Source organism: Microcebus murinus, unplaced genomic scaffold (assembly GCF_040939455.1).
Source record: "Microcebus murinus isolate Inina unplaced genomic scaffold, M.murinus_Inina_mat1.0 scaf038_hap2_Mmur4.0, whole genome shotgun sequence".
NCBI lineage: Eukaryota > Metazoa > Chordata > Mammalia > Primates > Cheirogaleidae > Microcebus > Microcebus murinus.
In genome coordinates, this window is record NW_027438984.1 from 136136 (window position 1) to 148560 (window position 12425).

The 12425-nt window shown below is 63.0% G+C and overlaps 3 non-coding genes across 3 annotated transcripts; all 3 read left to right on the forward strand.

The window, feature by feature from the left end:
- The first annotated feature begins 972 nt into the window (after positions 1–972).
- On the forward strand, positions 973–1091 carry LOC142868718 (5S ribosomal RNA). The gene has a single exon (XR_012917658.1). It is a non-coding gene; the product is annotated as a 5S ribosomal RNA (ribosomal RNA).
- A 3783-nt stretch (positions 1092–4874) lies between these two features.
- On the forward strand, positions 4875–4993 carry LOC142868719 (5S ribosomal RNA). The gene has a single exon (XR_012917659.1). It is a non-coding gene; the product is annotated as a 5S ribosomal RNA (ribosomal RNA).
- Positions 4994–8777: 3784 nt separating this feature from the next.
- Positions 8778–8896, forward strand: LOC142868720 (5S ribosomal RNA). The gene has a single exon (XR_012917661.1). It is a non-coding gene; the product is annotated as a 5S ribosomal RNA (ribosomal RNA).
- Positions 8897–12425: the final 3529 nt, after the last annotated feature.

The window sequence follows — 12425 nt, forward strand, 5'->3', positions numbered from 1 at the left end:
GGCAGACTCTTTTCCGGGCGGGCTACCGGTGTCTCTGTTTGCTCGTTTCTTTCTTCCATTTCGGGAAAGTCTTCCTTGCTGGGTGTGGAAATCTCCTATGCCTTCCCTCGCCTATTCTGTCAGCTTTCAAATTCTCTTTCAGTTGCCACCCTCACAGATGGATTAGGAAACTCTTTCCGGTGCACTCATTAGTGAAATGACCTCCAGGAAGCTGGAATCCAATATCTAATGGCCGATTTTTAGCGAGTCCACACGCCAGGGTGGTCGGGGTCCAATGCAGCCCCGGCCAGGCCCAGGCCCCTTGGACTGGGCCACAGGAGGACACGGAGGAGGGTCCCGGCCCCCACGAAGCGGTGCCGGCAGTTCTCCACGGGCTTGGGCGTTTTCCAGAGGTAGGAGATGGAGGGGACTGATTTCTTCAGCGCCCCCCAAACCACGCCACCCCACCCCACCCATGGGACACATCCCCAGAGAGAGACGCCCCATACACTGGCTGTGCCCCAGCCCTGGCCCGGGGAATAGGCGGCAGCCCACCCACAGGGCGAGGGGGGGGCGCAGCTGAAAGGGGTTGTGGGGGAGGGCGGCCCCTGGCTGGGGTCAAAGGGCGAGCGTCCCGCGCGTGCGCAGTCAGCGGCAGGCAGCGACGCCCTGGGGGTGGGCAGCGGGTAGGTGAAGGAGGCCGGGCGAGGAGACGAGGGGGGCTGGGAGGGCTCCACCTTGGCGAGTCCAGCCGTGGAGGCGCATCTTGTGTGAGTGTGAGTGAGTGTGAGTGTGTGTGTGTGTGTAGAGAGAGACAGCCCCCCGCCCCGCCCCGCCCCGCCCCGCCCATCAGCCCCGTCCCTGGGAGCCCGCGGGACCCGGCCGGCGAACTCAACCGGCCCGGCCCGGCGCGGGGCCTGGGGCGGGAGGCGGCGGCGGGGAAGCCCAGAGAGGCTCGGCTTCTTGAGCGGGGCAGGGGCGCCCTCCGCCGCCGTCTAGGGCCACACCACCCTGAACGCCCCCGATCTCGTCTGGTCTCGGAAGCTAAGCAGGGTCGGGCCTGGTTAGTACTTGGATGGGAGACCGCCTGGGAATACCGGGTGCCACAGGCTGCTGCTTTTTTTTTTTTTTTTTTTTTTTTTTTTTTTTTGCCTCTTGTTCTGTCCCCTTTCTGGGAGCGCGGCGGCGGCCCGGGGTGGGGGTCACCCCCACCCTCAGCGCCCGCCCGCGGTGCCTGGCGCCCCAGCCCGCACCGTGGGGCCTCCTCTTGTCCCAAGCCGCGACACCGCCGCCACGCGGCAGCATGCGTGGCATCTGGACTGTCAGGTCTCAGACCAAAGGTCTGCTCTGTGGGAACCGACACGCTGGAGGAAACCTTGAGAGTCTGAGAGGGGAGGGAGTTCCAGAAGAAGGCCAGGATGTCATTTTGAGGGAGTATGTGACCAGAACTCGTCCCGTTGCTTTTGGGGTTCTATGGGCTACACGCAGGAATCTTTGGTGGTGGCACCTGATGTTGGGGGATCCGGAGTCACACCCAGACCTGCTCCACAGGCCTCCTTTTACTTTTCTCTTCGGATTCATTATTTTTAAAAAGTGTCTCTTACCTCTATGATTGCATTTTCTTTTCTCTCTCTCTTCAAGCAGATGATGGGAGTACAAGTATTCAGGTGACATGTGTTGCCCGTGCCCCCCTCCCCCCAGTGTTCTTTTTTTTTTTTTTTTTTTGAGACAGAGTCTCGTTTTGCTGCCCAGGCTAGAGTGAGTGCCATGGCGTCAGCCTAGCTCACAGCAACCTCAATCTCCGGGCTCAAGCAATCCTGCTGCCTCAGCCTCCCGAGTAGTTGGGACTACAGGCATGCACCACCACGCCCGGCTGTGTTTTTCTATATATATTAGTTGGCCAATTAATTTCTTTCTATTTTTAGTAGAGACGGGGTCTCGCTCTTGCTCAGGCTGGTTTCGAACTCCTGACCTGGAGCAATCCGCCCGCCTCGGCCTCCCAGAGAGCTAGGATTACAGGCGTGAGCCACCGCGCCCGGCCCCCCCTGTGTTCTTATTCATATACCTCTCATGTTGTTCCAGCGTATTGTGGGGGTACCAATGTTAAGGTCGGGTGCCTTGCCCTCTCCAAGCCTCCCCCCTCGGGTCAGAGCTTCAAGTGCGCCCATCCCCCAGTCGGTGCGCACCCACCCCATGCCTAATGGATGTGTATGCCCCTCCCCTCCCCCCACCCGCCCGACACCCACCCGATGAAGGTGATTCCTCTCTGTCCACTTAGGCGTCCATCCGTTCGTACCAATTTGCTGGTGAGCGCGCTCACGTGGTGCTCGTGTGTCCATTCTTGGGATACCTGGCTTACTGGAACGGGTCCCAGCTCTGGCCAGGAGAACACGAGAGGCGCCCTCTCACCGCTGCTCCTCACAGCCGAATGGCACTCCGTGGTGTCCACGCGCCACATTTTATTCATGCACTCCTGGATGGATGGGCACTCGGGTCGCTTCCACGTCTTTGCGATTGTGAATTGTGCCCTAACTGTAACCCTAACCCTTACCCAGCCCGTCTCCTCTGCCCCTGCCTGACGCACTCCTCCCCGGCCAGGCCCGTCACTGTCCTGGGCCCCCGCCTGACCGGCTCCTCCCCGCCCGGCCTGTCACCGTCCTCTGCCCCTGCCTGACATGCTCCTTCCCGCCCGCCCGGCCTCTCACCGTCCTCGGCCCCTGCCTGACCGGCTCCTCCGTCGCCTGGGCCTTCCAAGGGCTTGGTGTGGACGCTGCTTCCAGGAAGCCCTCCAGGAACCCGGCAGCAGGGTGGCCGCAGCAGTCTCCAGCAGCCGTCCCTAAGTCGCGTGAGTGCGGGGGGACGTGCCCCCGCTGTGCCGCGGGGGCCCAGCCTGGTGCCTTCCCTGAGGCCCTGGGGCTGCCGGCTGGGCTGCCGCTCCCCGCAAAGGGAGAGCCGCGGAGGTGGGGACCGCCTCCTGATGGGGACGTACACGCAGCTCTCCACGTCGGATTCCGGGGCTCTCTGTCCTGCCCGAAGGCCCAGCTGGCCTGCGGGTCCTTAGACTGGCAAAAACATCCGAAAACTGAGATTGAGGGTCCGGTGGGTGTCTGCACTTTTGTGCTGGGCACCCCAGGGAGGCCCGGGGGCTGGCTGGACAACGTGGTCTGCTGGGCGGGGGGGGGGGTTGGAGGAGCAACTGATGCCCTTTGCACTTTGGGTAGCAAGAGTCTGAGGTGTCTCTGAGCCCTGTGCCCTGTGGGGGGGGGCGGGGGGGAGGAGGAGGAGGAGGAGGTGGGAAGGGCCGGGGCCTGCAGTCCTGTTCCCGGGGTGGCACGGCAAGTGGCTTCTTCCACAGGCTGCTTGGCCTGGGCTCCCTGCACCTGGGCCTTTGGAGGACCGGCCCTGTGCTTGCCAACACTTCCTGCAGGGACCCAGAGCTGGGAGGTGGCATCTCTCAGCCCTGGGTCGGGCAGAGCCCCAGCGGGCCATGCCCACAACCTCTCTCAGCACCGGTCCCCCAGAAGGCTCCTTTGGGACCAGGATTCTCTTGCGGTGACTCTTTAAGGTCTGGCCCCTGGATGGAGGGGCACCAGGAGTAGAGGAGCAGGAAGGGGAAGGGGGTGGCCATGCGAGGGGACACTTTGAGGCCAAGTCCCAGCTTCAGCCTGATCCTCCTGGGAACCCCGCTCTGAGACAAGGAGCCGGGCTTCGCATTCCCACAGCAGCCAGTCGTGGGCTGAGGACACCTGGGGCGTTGGGAACTCCCTGGCTTCTCCTTGTTTTAACGTCTAGAGCTGCTTGTGAATCGCGCCGCCACACACACCCGAGCGCAGGTGTCTTCCGCACAGACTGCGGGCCTCGCTCTTCTGAATGCCGCTAGCTCGCCACCCACCCACGGGTGAACCTGGTCAGGGTGCTTTCTCTCAGGGGCAGACTCTTTTCCGGGCGGGCTACCGGTGTCTCTGTTTGCTCGTTTCTTTCTTCCATTTCGGGAAAGTCTTCCTTGCTGGGTGTGGAAATCTCCTATGCCTTCCCTCGCCTATTCTGTCAGCTTTCAAATTCTCTTTCAGTTGCCACCCTCACAGATGGATTAGGAAACTCTTTCCGGTGCACTCATTAGTGAAATGACCTCCAGGAAGCTGGAATCCAATATCTAATGGCCGATTTTTAGCGAGTCCACACGCCAGGGTGGTCGGGGTCCAATGCAGCCCCGGCCAGGCCCAGGCCCCTTGGACTGGGCCACAGGAGGACACGGAGGAGGGTCCCGGCCCCCACGAAGCGGTGCCGGCAGTTCTCCACGGGCTTGGGCGTTTTCCAGAGGTAGGAGATGGAGGGGACTGATTTCTTCAGCGCCCCCCAAACCACGCCACCCCACCCCACCCATGGGACACATCCCCAGAGAGAGACGCCCCATACACTGGCTGTGCCCCAGCCCTGGCCCGGGGAATAGGCGGCAGCCCACCCACAGGGCGAGGGGGGGGCGCAGCTGAAAGGGGTTGTGGGGGAGGGCGGCCCCTGGCTGGGGTCAAAGGGCGAGCGTCCCGCGCGTGCGCAGTCAGCGGCAGGCAGCGACGCCCTGGGGGTGGGCAGCGGGTAGGTGAAGGAGGCCGGGCGAGGAGACGAGGGGGGCTGGGAGGGCTCCACCTTGGCGAGTCCAGCCGTGGAGGCGCATCTTGTGTGAGTGTGAGTGAGTGTGAGTGTGTGTGTGTGTGTAGAGAGAGACAGCCCCCCGCCCCGCCCCGCCCCGCCCATCAGCCCCGTCCCTGGGAGCCCGCGGGACCCGGCCGGCGAACTCAACCGGCCCGGCCCGGCGCGGGGCCTGGGGCGGGAGGCGGCGGCGGGGAAGCCCAGAGCGGCTCGGCTTCTTGAGCGGGGCAGGGGCGCCCTCCGCCGCCGTCTAGGGCCACACCACCCTGAACGCCCCCGATCTCGTCTGGTCTCGGAAGCTAAGCAGGGTCGGGCCTGGTTAGTACTTGGATGGGAGACCGCCTGGGAATACCGGGTGCCACAGGCTGCTGCTTTTTTTTTTTTTTTTTTTTTTGCCTCTTGTTCTGTCCCCTTTCTGGGAGCGCGGCGGCGGCCCGGGGTGGGGGTCACCCCCACCCTCAGCGCCCGCCCGCGGTGCCTGGCGCCCCAGCCCGCACCGTGGGGCCTCCTCTTGTCCCAAGCCGCGACACCGCCGCCACGCGGCAGCATGCGTGGCATCTGGACTGTCAGGTCTCAGACCAAAGGTCTGCTCTGTGGGAACCGACACGCTGGAGGAAACCTTGAGAGTCTGAGAGGGGAGGGAGTTCCAGAAGAAGGCCAGGATGTCATTTTGAGGGAGTATGTGACCAGAACTCGTCCCGTTGCTTTTGGGGTTCTATGGGCTACACGCAGGAATCTTTGGTGGTGGCACCTGATGTTGGGGGATCCGGAGTCACACCCAGACCTGCTCCACAGGCCTCCTTTTACTTTTCTCTTCGGATTCATTATTTTTAAAAAGTGTCTCTTACCTCTATGATTGCATTTTCTTTTCTCTCTCTCTTCAAGCAGATGATGGGAGTACAAGTATTCAGGTGACATGTGTTGCCCGTGCCCCCCTTCCCCCTGTGTTCTTTTTTTTTTTTTTTTTTGAGACAGAGTCTCGTTTTGCTGCCCAGGCTAGAGTGAGTGCCATGGCGTCAGCCTAGCTCACAGCAACCTCAATCTCCGGGCTCAAGCAATCCTGCTGCCTCAGCCTCCCGAGTAGTTGGGACTACAGGCATGCACCACCACGCCCGGCTGTGTTTTTCTATATATATTAGTTGGCCAATTAATTTCTTTCTATTTTTAGTAGAGACGGGGTCTCGCTCTTGCTCAGGCTGGTTTCGAACTCCTGACCTGGAGCAATCCGCCCGCCTCGGCCTCCCAGAGAGCTAGGATTACAGGCGTGAGCCACCGCGCCCGGCCCCCCCTGTGTTCTTATTCATATACCTCTCATGTTGTTCCAGCGTATTGTGGGGGTACCAATGTTAAGGTCGGGTGCCTTGCCCTCTCCAAGCCTCCCCCCTCGGGTCAGAGCTTCAAGTGCGCCCATCCCCCAGTCGGTGCGCACCCACCCCATGCCTAATGGATGTGTATGCCCCTCCCCTCCCCCCACCCGCCCGACACCCACCCGATGAAGGTGATTCCTCTCTGTCCACTTAGGCGTCCATCCGTTCGTACCAATTTGCTGGTGAGCGCGCTCACGTGGTGCTCGTGTGTCCATTCTTGGGATACCTGGCTTACTGGAACGGGTCCCAGCTCTGGCCAGGAGAACACGAGAGGCGCCCTCTCACCGCTGCTCCTCACAGCCGAATGGCACTCCGTGGTGTCCACGCGCCACATTTTATTCATGCACTCCTGGATGGATGGGCACTCGGGTCGCTTCCACGTCTTTGCGATTGTGAATTGTGCCCTAACTGTAACCCTAACCCTTACCCAGCCCGTCTCCTCTGCCCCTGCCTGACGCACTCCTCCCCGGCCAGGCCCGTCACTGTCCTGGGCCCCCGCCTGACCGGCTCCTCCCCGCCCGGCCTGTCACCGTCCTCTGCCCCTGCCTGACATGCTCCTTCCCGCCCGCCCGGCCTCTCACCGTCCTCGGCCCCTGCCTGACCGGCTCCTCCGTCGCCTGGGCCTTCCAAGGGCTTGGTGTGGACGCTGCTTCCAGGAAGCCCTCCAGGAACCCGGCAGCAGGGTGGCCGCAGCAGTCTCCAGCAGCCGTCCCTAAGTCGCGTGAGTGCGGGGGGACGTGCCCCCGCTGTGCCGCGGGGGCCCAGCCTGGTGCCTTCCCTGAGGCCCTGGGGCTGCCGGCTGGGCTGCCGCTCCCCGCAAAGGGAGAGCCGCGGAGGTGGGGACCGCCTCCTGATGGGGACGTACACGCAGCTCTCCACGTCGGATTCCGGGGCTCTCTGTCCTGCCCGAAGGCCCAGCTGGCCTGCGGGTCCTTAGAGTGGCAAAAACATCCGAAAACTGAGATTGAGGGTCCGGTGGGTGTCTGCACTTTTGTGCTGGGCACCCCAGGGAGGCCCGGGGGCTGGCTGGACAACGTGGTCTGCTGGGCGGGGGGGGGGGGTTGGAGGAGCAACTGATGCCCTTTTCACTTTGGGTAGCAAGAGTCTGAGGTGTCTCTGAGCCCTGTGCCCTGTGGGGGGGGGGCGGGGGGGAGGAGGAGGAGGAGGAGGAGGAGGTGGGAAGGGCCGGGGCCTGCAGTCCTGTTCCCGGGGTGGCACGGCAAGTGGCTTCTTCCACAGGCTGCTTGGCCTGGGCTCCCTGCACCTGGGCCTTTGGAGGACCGGCCCTGTGCTTGCCAACACTTCCTGCAGGGACCCAGAGCTGGGAGGTGGCATCTCTCAGCCCTGGGTCGGGCAGAGCCCCAGCGGGCCATGCCCACAACCTCTCTCAGCACCGGTCCCCCAGAAGGCTCCTTTGGGACCAGGATTCTCTTGCGGTGACTCTTTAAGGTCTGGCCCCTGGATGGAGGGGCACCAGGAGTAGAGGAGCAGGAAGGGGAAGGGGGTGGCCATGCGAGGGGACACTTTGAGGCCAAGTCCCAGCTTCAGCCTGATCCTCCTGGGAACCCCGCTCTGAGACAAGGAGCCGGGCTTCGCATTCCCACAGCAGCCAGTCGTGGGCTGAGGACACCTGGGGCGTTGGGAACTCCCTGGCTTCTCCTTGGTTTAACGTCTAGAGCTGCTTGTGAATCGCGCCGCCACACACACCCGAGCGCAGGTGTCTTCCGCACAGACTGCGGGCCTCGCTCTTCTGAATGCCGCTAGCTCGCCACCCACCCACGGGTGAACCTGGTCAGGGTGCTTTCTCTCAGGGGCAGACTCTTTTCCGGGCGGGCTACCGGTGTCTCTGTTTGCTCGTTTCTTTCTTCCATTTCGGGAAAGTCTTCCTTGCTGGGTGTGGAAATCTCCTATGCCTTCCCTCGCCTATTCTGTCAGCTTTCAAATTCTCTTTCAGTTGCCACCCTCACAGATGGATTAGGAAACTCTTTCCGGTGCACTCATTAGTGAAATGACCTCCAGGAAGCTGGAATCCAATATCTAATGGCCGATTTTTAGCGAGTCCACACGCCAGGGTGGTCGGGGTCCAATGCAGCCCCGGCCAGGCCCAGGCCCCTTGGACTGGGCCACAGGAGGACACGGAGGAGGGTCCCGGCCCCCACGAAGCGGTGCCGGCAGTTCTCCACGGGCTTGGGCGTTTTCCAGAGGTAGGAGATGGAGGGGACTGATTTCTTCAGCGCCCCCCAAACCACGCCACCCCACCCCACCCATGGGACACATCCCCAGAGAGAGACGCCCCATACACTGGCTGTGCCCCAGCCCTGGCCCGGGGAATAGGCGGCAGCCCACCCACAGGGCGAGGGGGGGGCGCAGCTGAAAGGGGTTGTGGGGGAGGGCGGCCCCTGGCTGGGGTCAAAGGGCGAGCGTCCCGCGCGTGCGCAGTCAGCGGCAGGCAGCGACGCCCTGGGGGTGGGCAGCGGGTAGGTGAAGGAGGCCGGGCGAGGAGACGAGGGGGGCTGGGAGGGCTCCACCTTGGCGAGTCCAGCCGTGGAGGCGCATCTTGTGTGAGTGTGAGTGAGTGTGAGTGTGTGTGTGTGTGTAGAGAGAGACAGCCCCCCGCCCCGCCCCGCCCCGCCCCGCCCATCAGCCCCGTCCCTGGGAGCCCGCGGGACCCGGCCGGCGAACTCAACCGGCCCGGCCCGGCGCGGGGCCTGGGGCGGGAGGCGGCGGCGGGGAAGCCCAGAGAGGCTCGGCTTCTTGAGCGGGGCAGGGGCGCCCTCCGCCGCCGTCTAGGGCCACACCACCCTGAACGCCCCCGATCTCGTCTGGTCTCGGAAGCTAAGCAGGGTCGGGCCTGGTTAGTACTTGGATGGGAGACCGCCTGGGAATACCGGGTGCCACAGGCTGCTGCTTTTTTTTTTTTTTGCCTCTTGTTCTGTCCCCTTTCTGGGAGCGCGGCGGCGGCCCGGGGTGGGGGTCACCCCCACCCTCAGCGCCCGCCCGCGGTGCCTGGCGCCCCAGCCCGCACCGTGGGGCCTCCTCTTGTCCCAAGCCGCGACACCGCCGCCACGCGGCAGCATGCGTGGCATCTGGACTGTCAGGTCTCAGACCAAAGGTCTGCTCTGTGGGAACCGACACGCTGGAGGAAACCTTGAGAGTCTGAGAGGGGAGGGAGTTCCAGAAGAAGGCCAGGATGTCATTTTGAGGGAGTATGTGACCAGAACTCGTCCCGTTGCTTTTGGGGTTCTATGGGCTACACGCAGGAATCTTTGGTGGTGGCACCTGATGTTGGGGGATCCGGAGTCACACCCAGACCTGCTCCACAGGCCTCCTTTTACTTTTCTCTTCGGATTCATTATTTTTAAAAAGTGTCTCTTACCTCTATGATTGCATTTTCTTTTCTCTCTCTCTTCAAGCAGATGATGGGAGTACAAGTATTCAGGTGACATGTGTTGCCCGTGCCCCCCTCCCCCCAGTGTTCTTTTTTTTTTTTTTTTTTTTGAGACAGAGTCTCGTTTTGCTGCCCAGGCTAGAGTGAGTGCCATGGCGTCAGCCTAGCTCACAGCAACCTCAATCTCCGGGCTCAAGCAATCCTGCTGCCTCAGCCTCCCGAGTAGTTGGGACTACAGGCATGCACCACCACGCCCGGCTGTGTTTTTCTATATATATTAGTTGGCCAATTAATTTCTTTCTATTTTTAGTAGAGACGGGGTCTCGCTCTTGCTCAGGCTGGTTTCGAACTCCTGACCTGGAGCAATCCGCCCGCCTCGGCCTCCCAGAGAGCTAGGATTACAGGCGTGAGCCACCGCGCCCGGCCCCCCCTGTGTTCTTATTCATATACCTCTCATGTTGTTCCAGCGTATTGTGGGGGTACCAATGTTAAGGTCGGGTGCCTTGCCCTCTCCAAGCCTCCCCCCTCGGGTCAGAGCTTCAAGTGCGCCCATCCCCCAGTCGGTGCGCACCCACCCCATGCCTAATGGATGTGTATGCCCCTCCCCTCCCCCCACCCGCCCGACACCCACCCGATGAAGGTGATTCCTCTCTGTCCACTTAGGCGTCCATCCGTTCGTACCAATTTGCTGGTGAGCGCGCTCACGTGGTGCTCGTGTGTCCATTCTTGGGATACCTGGCTTACTGGAACGGGTCCCAGCTCTGGCCAGGAGAACACGAGAGGCGCCCTCTCACCGCTGCTCCTCACAGCCGAATGGCACTCCGTGGTGTCCACGCGCCACATTTTATTGATGCACTCCTGGATGGATGGGCACTCGGGTCGCTTCCACGTCTTTGCGATTGTGAATTGTGCCCTAACTGTAACCCTAACCCTTACCCAGCCCGTCTCCTCTGCCCCTGCCTGACGCACTCCTCCCCGGCCAGGCCCGTCACTGTCCTGGGCCCCCGCCTGACCGGCTCCTCCCCGCCCGGCCTGTCACCGTCCTCTGCCCCTGCCTGACATGCTCCTTCCCGCCCGCCCGGCCTCTCACCGTCCTCGGCCCCTGCCTGACCGGCTCCTCCGTCGCCTGGGCCTTCCAAGGGCTTGGTGTGGACGCTGCTTCCAGGAAGCCCTCCAGGAACCCGGCAGCAGGGTGGCCGCAGCAGTCTCCAGCAGCCGTCCCTAAGTCGCGTGAGTGCGGGGGGACGTGCCCCCGCTGTGCCGCGGGGGCCCAGCCTGGTGCCTTCCCTGAGGCCCTGGGGCTGCCGGCTGGGCTGCCGCTCCCCGCAAGGGGAGAGCCGCGGAGGTGGGGACCGCCTCCTGATGGGGACGTACACGCAGCTCTCCACGTCGGATTCCGGGGCTCTCTGTCCTGCCCGAAGGCCCAGCTGGCCTGCGGGTCCTTAGAGTGGCAAAAACATCCGAAAACTGAGATTGAGGGTCCGGTGGGTGTCTGCACTTTTGTGCTGGGCACCCCAGGGAGGCCCGGGGGCTGGCTGGACAACGTGGTCTGCTGGGCGGGGGGGGGGGGTTGGAGGAGCAACTGATGCCCTTTGCACTTTGGGTAGCAAGAGTCTGAGGTGTCTCTGAGCCCTGTGCCCTGTGGGGGGGGGCGGGGGGGAGGAGGAGGAGGAGGAGGTGGGAAGGGCCGGGGCCTGCAGTCCTGTTCCCGGGGTGGCACGGCAAGTGGCTTCTTCCACAGGCTGCTTGGCCTGGGCTCCCTGCACCTGGGCCTTTGGAGGACCGGCCCTGTGCTTGCCAACACTTCCTGCAGGGACCCAGAGCTGGGAGGTGGCATCTCTCAGCCCTGGGTCGGGCAGAGCCCCAGCGGGCCATGCCCACAACCTCTCTCAGCACCGGTCCCCCAGAAGGCTCCTTTGGGACCAGGATTCTCTTGCGGTGACTCTTTAAGGTCTGGCCCCTGGATGGAGGGGCACCAGGAGTAGAGGAGCAGGAAGGGGAAGGGGGTGGCCATGCGAGGGGACACTTTGAGGCCAAGTCCCAGCTTCAGCCTGATCCTCCTGGGAACCCCGCTCTGAGACAAGGAGCCGGGCTTCGCATTCCCACAGCAGCCAGTCGTGGGCTGAGGACACCTGGGGCGTTGGGAACTCCCTGGCTTCTCCTTGGTTTAACGTCTAGAGCTGCTTGTGAATCGCGCCGCCACACACACCCGAGCGCAGGTGTCTTCCGCACAGACTGCGGGCCTCGCTCTTCTGAATGCCGCTAGCTCGCCACCCACCCACGGGTGAACCTGGTCAGGGTGCTTTCTCTCAGGGGCAGACTCTTTTCCGGGCGGGCTACCGGTGTCTCTGTTTGCTCGTTTCTTTCTTCCATTTCGGGAAAGTCTTCCTTGCTGGGTGTGGAAATCTCCTATGCCTTCCCTCGCCTATTCTGTCAGCTTTCAAATTCTCTTTCAGTTGCCACCCTCACAGATGGATTAGGAAACTCTTTCCGGTGCACTCATTAGTGAAATGACCTCCAGGAAGCTGGAATCCAATATCTAATGGCCGATTTTTAGCGAGTCCACACGCCAGGGTGGTCGGGGTCCAATGCAGCCCCGGCCAGGCCCAGGCCCCTTGGACTGGGCCACAGGAGGACACGGAGGAGGGTCCCGGCCCCCACGAAGCGGTGCCGGCAGTTCTCCACGGGCTTGGGCGTTTTCCAGAGGTAGGAGATGGAGGGGACTGATTTCTTCAGCGCCCCCCAAACCACGCCACCCCACCCCACCCATGGGACACATCCCCAGAGAGAGACGCCCCATACACTGGCTGTGCCCCAGCCCTGGCCCGGGGAATAGGCGGCAGCCCACCCACAGGGCGAGGGGGGGGCGCAGCTGAAAGGGGTTGTGGGGGAGGGCGGCCCCTGGCTGGGGTCAAAGGGCGAGCGTCCCGCGCGTGCGCAGTCAGCGGCAGGCAGCGACGCCCTGGGGGTGGGCAGCGGGTAGGTGAAGGAGGCCGGGCGAGGAGACGAGGGGGGCTGGGAGGGCTCCACCTTGGCGAGTCCAG